At 44.4% G+C, this 8,762-nt stretch overlaps 2 long non-coding RNA genes and 6 other non-coding genes across 8 annotated transcripts in view; 3 read left to right on the top strand and 5 right to left on the bottom strand.

Moving 5' to 3' along the window:
- Positions 1-710: 710 nt before the first annotated feature.
- On the bottom strand, positions 711-816 carry LOC119005270. Its single transcript, XR_005070448.1, has one exon. It is a non-coding gene; the product is annotated as a U6 spliceosomal RNA (small nuclear RNA).
- A 738-nt stretch (positions 817-1,554) lies between these two features.
- Positions 1,555-4,313, bottom strand: LOC119004404. The gene is made up of 2 exons (XR_005070196.1): positions 3,525-4,313; positions 1,555-3,193 (listed from the first exon to the last, which is right to left on the bottom strand). It is a non-coding gene; the product is annotated as an uncharacterized LOC119004404 (long non-coding RNA).
- On the top strand, positions 3,896-4,001 carry LOC119005277. The gene has a single exon (XR_005070455.1). It is a non-coding gene; the product is annotated as a U6 spliceosomal RNA (small nuclear RNA).
- LOC119005284 lies at positions 4,229-4,334 on the bottom strand. The gene has a single exon (XR_005070461.1). It is a non-coding gene; the product is annotated as a U6 spliceosomal RNA (small nuclear RNA).
- Positions 4,335-4,992: 658 nt separating this feature from the next.
- LOC119005276 lies at positions 4,993-5,098 on the top strand. The gene has a single exon (XR_005070454.1). It is a non-coding gene; the product is annotated as a U6 spliceosomal RNA (small nuclear RNA).
- The window catches only part of LOC119034297, a 7,579-nt gene continuing 3,863 nt past the window's right edge, over positions 5,047-8,762 (bottom strand). The window contains exons 4-6 of the long non-coding RNA XR_005079528.1: positions 8,029-8,233; positions 7,780-7,944; positions 5,047-5,560 (exon numbers count right to left, since the gene is read on the bottom strand). This is a non-coding gene — a long non-coding RNA (uncharacterized LOC119034297). The remainder of the gene's footprint in view (positions 5,561-7,779; positions 7,945-8,028; positions 8,234-8,762) is intronic.
- Positions 5,970-6,075, bottom strand: LOC119005275. The gene has a single exon (XR_005070453.1). It is a non-coding gene; the product is annotated as a U6 spliceosomal RNA (small nuclear RNA).
- LOC119005274 lies at positions 7,123-7,228 on the top strand. Its single transcript, XR_005070452.1, has one exon. It is a non-coding gene; the product is annotated as a U6 spliceosomal RNA (small nuclear RNA).

Here is an 8,762-nt window from a genome sequence, read left to right as displayed (position 1 = left end):
CATGACAGGAGGCGGGCTCACTGAGGAATTGGAGCAAATCCGGCTCTCCTATTGGACGAGCAAACGGCCCGAACATTCGATCCTCAAAATTGAATCAAATCGAGCCGCCTGATTGGCTGTGCTCTCTGAGACGCAGGACATCACGGTGGACGGTGACAGGTGAGAAACTGGAACAGCTGGAGAAGAGCTCCGGTGTGCAGAGCAACAGATCACCGGTTCGAGTCCCGGTCGTGGCAAAGATGGACAGAACAAAATACAAGTAGATAAAAAATAAAGATGTGATCATGTCAATAGTTTATAATACATCAGAAATAATAAAGCTTACAAACAAGGTGCGGTTTGAAAAAAGCTTATTTTATTTTGCACAAACACAACTTTAAAGGCCAAATAAAATAAGTTGTTAACCAGGAGGTTATATACTGACATAAATACTATCTACAAGAAAAAAGGAGTAAAGGCCTTCCTCTAGACATGATTTTAGCAAATAACCATCAGAAATTAATTAATGTTTTCATATAAAACCCAGTTTCCCACATTTATAGATATTTAAAGTGGATGAACAGCGTCTGAAGCGCTGCAGCAGCGCCCTCTGCCAGCCGGGTCCTGAATTACCGTTCCAATTTTAGTATACGTGTAACTGAAGTCACACAGTGTGAGAGTGGGAGGATTTACACCACATGAACCCTGTATCACTTCTTTCAGTTAAAAGTCAAAATGAGGAACGCTTCACGAATTTGCGTGTCATCCTTGCGCAGGGGCCATGCTAATCTTCTCTGTATCGTTCCAATTTTAGTATATGTGTAACCGAAGTTACACAGTGTGAGAGTGGGAGGTGTCTGGCTTATATACGGGTCTGGACCTGGACCCCTGGGAGTCATGGTGCGACCCTCAGACAGTCCTGTATGAGAGCAAACTGCCTCTGAGTGGCTTCATATAGGCAGAGAGCAGAACAGCCTTCAGAGCTCAGGGAGGCTGTACTGGGGCTGCTGCAGCTTCAACAACTCATAAGGACCCAATCTGACCCAGTTCTGAACAATTAAGTGTTTTTTCTTAATGCTGAAGTCTTGCAAGGCATGCTGGGAATTTTATGCACTGAGCCTGTATGTCAGCGAGGGGGGTGGGTGGGGGAGGGAAGGCAATCAGAGAAGGGCGGGGCAGACGGAAAGAGACGAGGGTCAAGGGGAGGCTCACAGAGAGACGGACCAGCTGCCACGTGGGGTCAGTGCTTCGACTCGTTCACAGCACCAGCAGCTTTAAAACACAGATCCTGTGTGCAGTCTACTGTGATTGTGAGTGTGGTGTGAGTGACTGATAGCAGGTTGGACCTGCTGATTGGTTTGAGCCGCCTGATTTCTGCCCCAGGATTGGTCAGAGTGAAGAGAGGAGCGGCTGACCACAGTCTTCCTCTCCACTAGTTCACCCACATCTAACTAGTGTGGGACTAATGTGTAGTTTAAATAGTATTTTGTGTTTGTGTAATCCAGTGAAATCTACAATCTGAACATCTGTGAGTACTAAAACTGTTGAGTTGGGTAAGATTTTGTCTTTTTTTTAAATAATTTTGATTTGTACAGGGAAGGAAGGGAGATGCTTTTGCTTGTTGTTTGTTTGTTGTTCTGACCTTCTCTCCCTCTGAACGAATGCTACCGCTAACTTCCTGTGACACTGGCCTTCTGGGGAGTGGGAAGAAAGAGGAGAAGCACATCATGTAATGTCTGTGATTCCACTAGACCAGGGGCCTAACAATTCATAAAGCCAGGTTTCTTCAATTTATTCCAAATGAAACTTTGTTTTATGTTGAACTCAGGACTTTTTATGATTCTGTATGTAAAGTACCTATAAACTGAAAAAAACCCTAAAAAAAACTTACTCAAAACAATTGTGCTGCATTTATTCCTGCAGCTCGCATGTGTACATGATTATTATTATTATTTTTTACTGTGCACATCATCATCATGTCTTGAATATTGAATAATAAAAACAAACTAAAAACACAAAGAGGAGTCATAAATTATGAAAGCAGTTTTAAACTGAGTTTGGTGAGTGTTGGGAAGGTTGTGAGGTGTGTAGAGTCTCTGATGTGTTTAAGGAGGGATTTCCAGAGAGGAACAAGTATTCATGTGCCATGTAAAGCAATGTGTGTCCGTCTCCCAACCAGCAGCAGATGGTATTAGTAAACTGGATGAATAAGACACAGCTCTTTATATTGTATTTTAGGGCTCTCTGTTTTATATGAATATTAACATGCAGAAATTATGATTTTTTTTGTCAATAGCTTCCATGTCATGTGGCCCAATGAGTCCAAGCCAGCAGTAAAGAAGCTACACAGTGTCAAGAAATAAGCAAGCTTTATTCTATGATTGTCAAATGAAAACCACAAGAACAAACAGAACAGGGCTGGAGATCCATGGAAGATGTTGGACCAGCCGAGCAGTGAGCCCCGAAACTACCTGAAGGAAAGCCTAAAAGGTGAGGAGAGAACCCTCCTCAGAGGTGTGTGATCGTTCTCCTCCTGCTATCTCTGCCATTTTATCACCTCCCCCGACTCCACCAGAGCACCAGTTACCTTCAGGTGTGCAGAGAGGGGGAGACACTGCAGAGCACGCGTACGTAGAGCGCATCTTTACCCGTACATGTGGTCACTGTGTGCTTTTTATTGTGTTTATTGCTGCGGTTTTGTAAAATGCACTTTAATAATAAAGTCCTTGTGGAATATTCTTGCGTTCTTGCAGGTTTCAATAAGTCAAATTTTAGACATTTCTAAGACATTTTAAGACCATAAAAATTACAAATTTAAGACCTTCACAACGCATTACCAAAAAAAAATTCAAAATAAAATAAATTCTGAAAAAATCATTTCATTACAATGAGTTCCATCATTAACAGATGAACCGGGTAAAACAAACTTGCCTTCAAATAAAATATATTTACTTTCAACTTACAAATGCAAGAAAAAGAAGCACATACCCACCTGCGCTCTCTCACACACACACACACACACACACACACACACACACACCAGTAAAGTACCAGTGGAACCGCGAAGACTAAGAAGTCAGAGAATTAACGGATCAAAACAGAGTCAACAGTAGCTAACCGGTCTCAAATCCACCGTAGAACCTCTGTATCTCTACGCATCAGCGAACTGGGCAACAGCTGATCTGTGAACAGTGGAATACAGCAGGAGGCCCAGCTGCTGGACGAGAGGTTTACTTTAGATTAAAACGAAACTTAACTCACATTAATTTTTTTCTTTTTCTATCTTATATACTTTGGGAAATATTCAACTTTTTTTGCAAATATTTTCCCATTCATCCTCCTTGGGAATTTTTCAAATTTCATTCTGCTACTGCTTCAACATACGTTCAGCTGATAGAAACTGTTCAACTATCAAAATGTTCAGCTTTAAGCCGTGTACTTTTCTTCTTTTTTAAATATTCACCTTCATGCATTCAGCTTCATGTTCACGTTCACAAAGATTAAGAATTCCTCACCTAAATTCAACTTTTTTACAACATTCATACCTTTTGCAGTCGTAGTTCAAACACTGGTTACTTCTCAGCCTAACAGCCAGAGGGGAGGAGCCAACTGACAGAGTGGGGAGGAGATTAAAAAAAATCCCAGCATGCCTTGCAAGCCATCAGCATTCAGAGAAAACTCATAATTGTTCAGAACTGAGACAGAACTGGGTCAGATTGGGTCCTTATGAGTTGTTGAAGCTGCAGCAGCCCCAGTACAGCCTCCCTGAGCTCTGAAGGCTGTTCTGCTCTCTGCCTATATGAAGCCACTCAGAGGCAGTTTGCTCTCATACAGGCCTGTCTGAGGGTCGCACCATGACTCCCAGGGGTCCAGGTCCAGACCCGTATATAAACCAGACACCTCCCACTCTTAAACTGTGTAACTTCGGTTACACGTATACTAAAATTGGAACGATACAGAGAAGATTAGCATGGCCCCTGCGCAAGGATGACACGCAAATTCGTGAAGCGTTCCTCATTTTGACTTTTAACGTAAAGAAGTGATACAGGGCTCATGTGGTGTAGTTTATGAAAATTTATAGATGTTGAAAGTGGATGAACAGCATCTTAAGCGCTGCAGCAGCGCCCTCTGCTGGCAGGGCCATGAATTACCGTTCCAATTTTAGTATACGTGTAACTGAAGTCACACAGTGTGAGAGTGGGAGGATTTACACCACATGAACCCTGTATCACTTCTTTCAGTTAAAAGTCAAAATGAGGAACGCTTCACGAATTTGCGTGTCATCCTTGCGCAGGGGCCATGCTAATCTTCTCTGTATCGTTCCAATTTTAGTATACGTGTAACCGAAGCTACACAGTGTGAGAGTGGGAGGTGTCTGGCTTATATACGGGTCTGGACCTGGACCCCTGGGAGTCATGGTGCGACCCTCAGACAGTCCTGTATGAGAGCAAACTGCCTCTGAGTGGCTTCATATAGGCAGAGAGCAGAACAGCCTTCAGAGCTCAGGGAGGCTGTACTGGGGCTGCTGCAGCTTCAACAACTCATAAGGACCCAATCTGACCCGGTTCTGAACAATTAAGAGTTTTGACTTAATGCTGAAGTCTTGCAAGGCATGCTGGGAATTTTATGCACTGAGCCTGTATGTCAGCGAGGGGGGTGGGTGGGGGAGGGAAGGCAATCAGAGAAGGGCGGGGCAGACGGAAAGAGACGAGGGTCAAGGGGAGGAGATTAAAAAAATCCCAGCATGCCTTGCAAGCCATCAGCATTCAGAGAAAATCCAAATTGTTCAGAACTGAGACAGAACTGGGTCAGATTGGGTCCTTATGAGTTGTTGAAGCTGCAGCAGCCCCAGTACAGCCTCCCTGAGCTCTGAAGGCTGTTCTGCTCTCTGCCTATATGAAGCCACTCAGAGGCAGTTTGCTCTCATACAGGACTGTCTGAGGGTCGCACCATGACTCCCAGGGGTCCAGGTCCAGACCTGTATATAAACCAGACACCTCCCACTCTCATATTGTGTAACTTCGGTTACACGTATACTAAAATTGGAACGATACAGAGAAGATTAGCATGGCCCCTGCGCAAGGATGACACGCAAATTCGTGAAGCGTTCCTCATTTTGACTTTTAGAAAAGTGAAAGCAGTGATACAGCTGAGGTCAGTGATACAGGGTTCACGTGGCGTCTATTTTAGAGGTCAGTTTGGGTTTGTGGGCTGAAACTCGTCATTTTCTCCATTTGGAATTTAAATGAATGTCCTGAAAACATCCCGAAAGGCTTCTGGACCGTGTTGTTTGTTTTGTGTCGGAGAAAAGAGCCTGGAGGAGGATCTGGATCCTGTTGAAGAGCTGAAGTCATGTTTCTGGGCTGCAACTGGACATTTTACCCAAAAGATTGAATTTGTGGTGGGCACAGGAGGCAGTCCAGCAGGCAGAGGTGAGGCTGCAACATGGCGTCTTGGTGGGCTCGGTGGCAGTCGGACGAGCAGGGCTTGGTGGCCACACAACACCACGCTACGACAGAGTCCAGGGGAGAGAGAGACGGCAGCTGATCCAGGGTGAGATCCATGCAGAGGAGGAGGAACGCTGCAGCAAAACAGTCCTATCACTGATCTCAGCTGTATCACTGACCTCACTATTCTCATTTAAAATGAAACTCTGAAACACTGTGTCTGACTAATTCTTCATTGTTTGGACCTTCTTTTAAATTCAGTAAATGAGCTTTTTTCTGTGTTCTTCATGTTTGTATACATACAACAGAGAAGTGAGATCTGATAACAAGTGGTCACTCAGACGCTGGTTAAGATGCAGTTATAATTTTGATAGCATCAGTTTCTCAGATCCAGTTTGAAAAGTTGTGATTAAAACGTGTTTTATTGCAGTTTTCCACTTTTAAAGAATGAATGAACAGTCTGATATGGTGCAGCAGCGCCCTCTGCTGGCGGGGCCGTGACTCACACCACATTTACCTGTATTGTTTTTAACAGTTAAAAGTCAAAATGAGGAACGCTTCACGAATTTGCGTGTCATCCTTGCGCAGGGGCCATGCTAATCTTCTCTGTATCGTTCCAATTTTAGTATACGTGTAACCGAAGTTACACAGTTGAAGAGAGGGAGCAGCCTGGTATATATACGGGTCTGGACCTGGACCCCTGAGAGTCATGGTGCGACCCTCAGACAGGCCTGTATGAGAGCAAACTGCCTCTGAGTGGCTTCATATAGGCAGAGAGCAGAACAGCCTTCAGAGCTCAGGGAGGCTGTACTGTCTCATAAGGACCCAAACTGACCCAGTTCTGAACAATTATGAGTTTTATCTGCACGCTGAAGGCTCGCAAGGCATGCTGGGATGTTTTTTAAATGAGCCGTTACGTCACTGAGTCAGGATTGGTGCAGCGGCGAGATAACAAAGGATCACCACAGAGCCCCTCCTCCCACATTCCTGCCTGAAGCCCTGCAGGCAGGGACAGAGGGGTGGGGGAGGCAGTCAGAGAGTCAGACCAGCTTCCACGTGTGATCAGTTCTCAGACTCGTGCAGACGTTCACAGCAACAAGCAGCTGCTCAGCTCTGCCTTAAACCAGGAAACACGTCTGAATACAGAAGAGGCTTCCTGTGCTCCGTGTCAAGCTAACCCAGTTCTGAACCCCAGCTGTGTGTTATGACTTATTTCTTTTCTTGCATTCATGTGTCCTAAATAAAACTAGCAGCAGTCCCGCTGTCTGTCTGTCTGTCTGCGTTCTGGACTGACAGCAGTGGATCCAGACCACCTGGACCCGGCTGAGGACACCAAGTCCTAGTTATTAGTTTGTTAACATCCCCCAACTGCCCCCCTCCCCGTCTGATTGCCTTCCCTCCCCCACCCTCCCCGCCCACTGACGGAAGAGCTCATTGTATAAAATTCCCAGCATGCCTTGCGAGACTTCAGTATGCAGATAAAACTCATAATGCTTCAGAACCGGGTCAGATTGGGTCCTTGTGAGTTGTTGAAGCTGCAGAAGCCACAGTACAGCCTCTCTGAGCTCTGAAGTTTGTTCTGAAGCCACTCAGAGGCAGTTTGCTCTCATACAGGACTGTCTGAGGGTCGCACCATGACTCCCAGGGGTCCAGGTCCAGACCCGTATATAAACCAGACACCTCCCACTCTCATATTGTGTAACTTCGGTTACACGTATACTAAAATTGGAACGATACAGAGAAGATTAGCATGGCCCCTGCGCAAGGATGACACGCAAATTCGTGAAGCGTTCCTCATTTTGTATTCTAAATGAGAAAAGTAAAAGAAGTGACACAGAGTTAATGTAATTCTCAGCCCCGCCAGCAGAGGGCACTGCTGCACCGCGTCAGACTGTTCATTGACTTTAAATGTCTTATAAATGGAAAACTGCAATAAAACACATTTTAATCCCAACTTTTCAAACTGGATTTAAGAAACTGATGCTGTCAAAATGATAACTGCATCTTAACCTGCGTCTGAGTGACGACTTGTTATCAGATCTCACTTCTCTGTTATATATAAAACATGAAGAAGAGAAATAATTATCACAATGAATTAACTAACTAAAATTAAGACAGGTAATAAATAAAATAGATAAAATAAATAATTGAATATAATAAACTGAAAAGAGTAAAAGTGAAAGGATGACATCACAGAAGGGCAATTCAATAAAAATGGGTTTGGGTGATTTAAAAGAAGTTATGTATGTATGTGTATATCATATACACACACACACACATCTACACACTACAGGATATTATAACTCCTCTTTGACAATAACTGGAACATTTAATATTTTAAAAGGTTACTAACTTTAGCTGGCTGTAGCCCAGTTGCAGGTCTGTCTTGTGGAGGAGATGGTGGACCTGAAGAAGATGAAGCGGCTCTCTTGTGGTCCCTCCACAGCATGAATTTCTTCAGGTGGTCCATCTTGGAGCCCACCGACTGACCCGGGCCTTCTGCAGCCACATCCTGTAACTGTGGATGGATGAGGGACAGTTAGAGTGAATGTGGAAACAGCATTAACACCAGTGTTTCGTTCAGACTCAGTCTGTGACTCACCTCTGCACGACAGCTGTGCTGACTGAGCACCAGCTTGGTGTCACCCGTGTCTCCTTCAGCAGCCTGGATCAAGGCAGTGTCCTGACTCAGCACCGCTGCTGAGCCCTTCGGCCGGTACGACAGGATCCCCTGCTGCTGCCGGAGAAGCCTTCAGCATCAGCTCATCAGAACCGGCCTGCAGGCGAAAGTCTGGAATGTAGTCCATCTGTACACCAAAAACAGCCGGCAGTTAGACCCAAGAAGCCCAGTGACACCACAGAACTGTCAGCATGAATACTAATGTACAATGTGATTATTAGAACAAGTTAAAATGTGAAAGTGCACCTTGATTTACTGTCAAGATGACTAAAAATAGCCTCAACATTAAATAGAAAGCAGACTGTAACACTGGTTACATGTAAATACACATTTTAGGTGTGTAACCTTTCAAAAAAATGCACCATGACTTGAATGAATTAAGTCTATGAAAAAATACACCCAAAAGAAAGCGTCACATACAACATCATGTTCAACAACTGGGTCATTAGCTACAGTACACGATTTAAATATTAAAAAAGCGCCACGAGTTACTGAAAAAAAAAAGCCAACTTTAATAGAAAGCGTCTCTACATCGTGTTCAACAGCTCGTCACTTACAACAGTACATACAGTCAGTCAGTCAGAAACAAACTTTAGCCATCCAACGTCCACTCCATCACCCGATCGATCTCCCGAAACTCTCCGGCGGCAGTGATA

Source organism: Acanthopagrus latus, chromosome 16 (assembly GCF_904848185.1).
Source record: "Acanthopagrus latus isolate v.2019 chromosome 16, fAcaLat1.1, whole genome shotgun sequence".
In the NCBI taxonomy this organism is placed as follows: Eukaryota; Metazoa; Chordata; class Actinopteri; order Spariformes; family Sparidae; genus Acanthopagrus; species Acanthopagrus latus.
The sequence above is the reverse complement of the archived record's forward strand: the minus strand, read 5'-3'. Positions and strand labels throughout refer to the sequence as shown.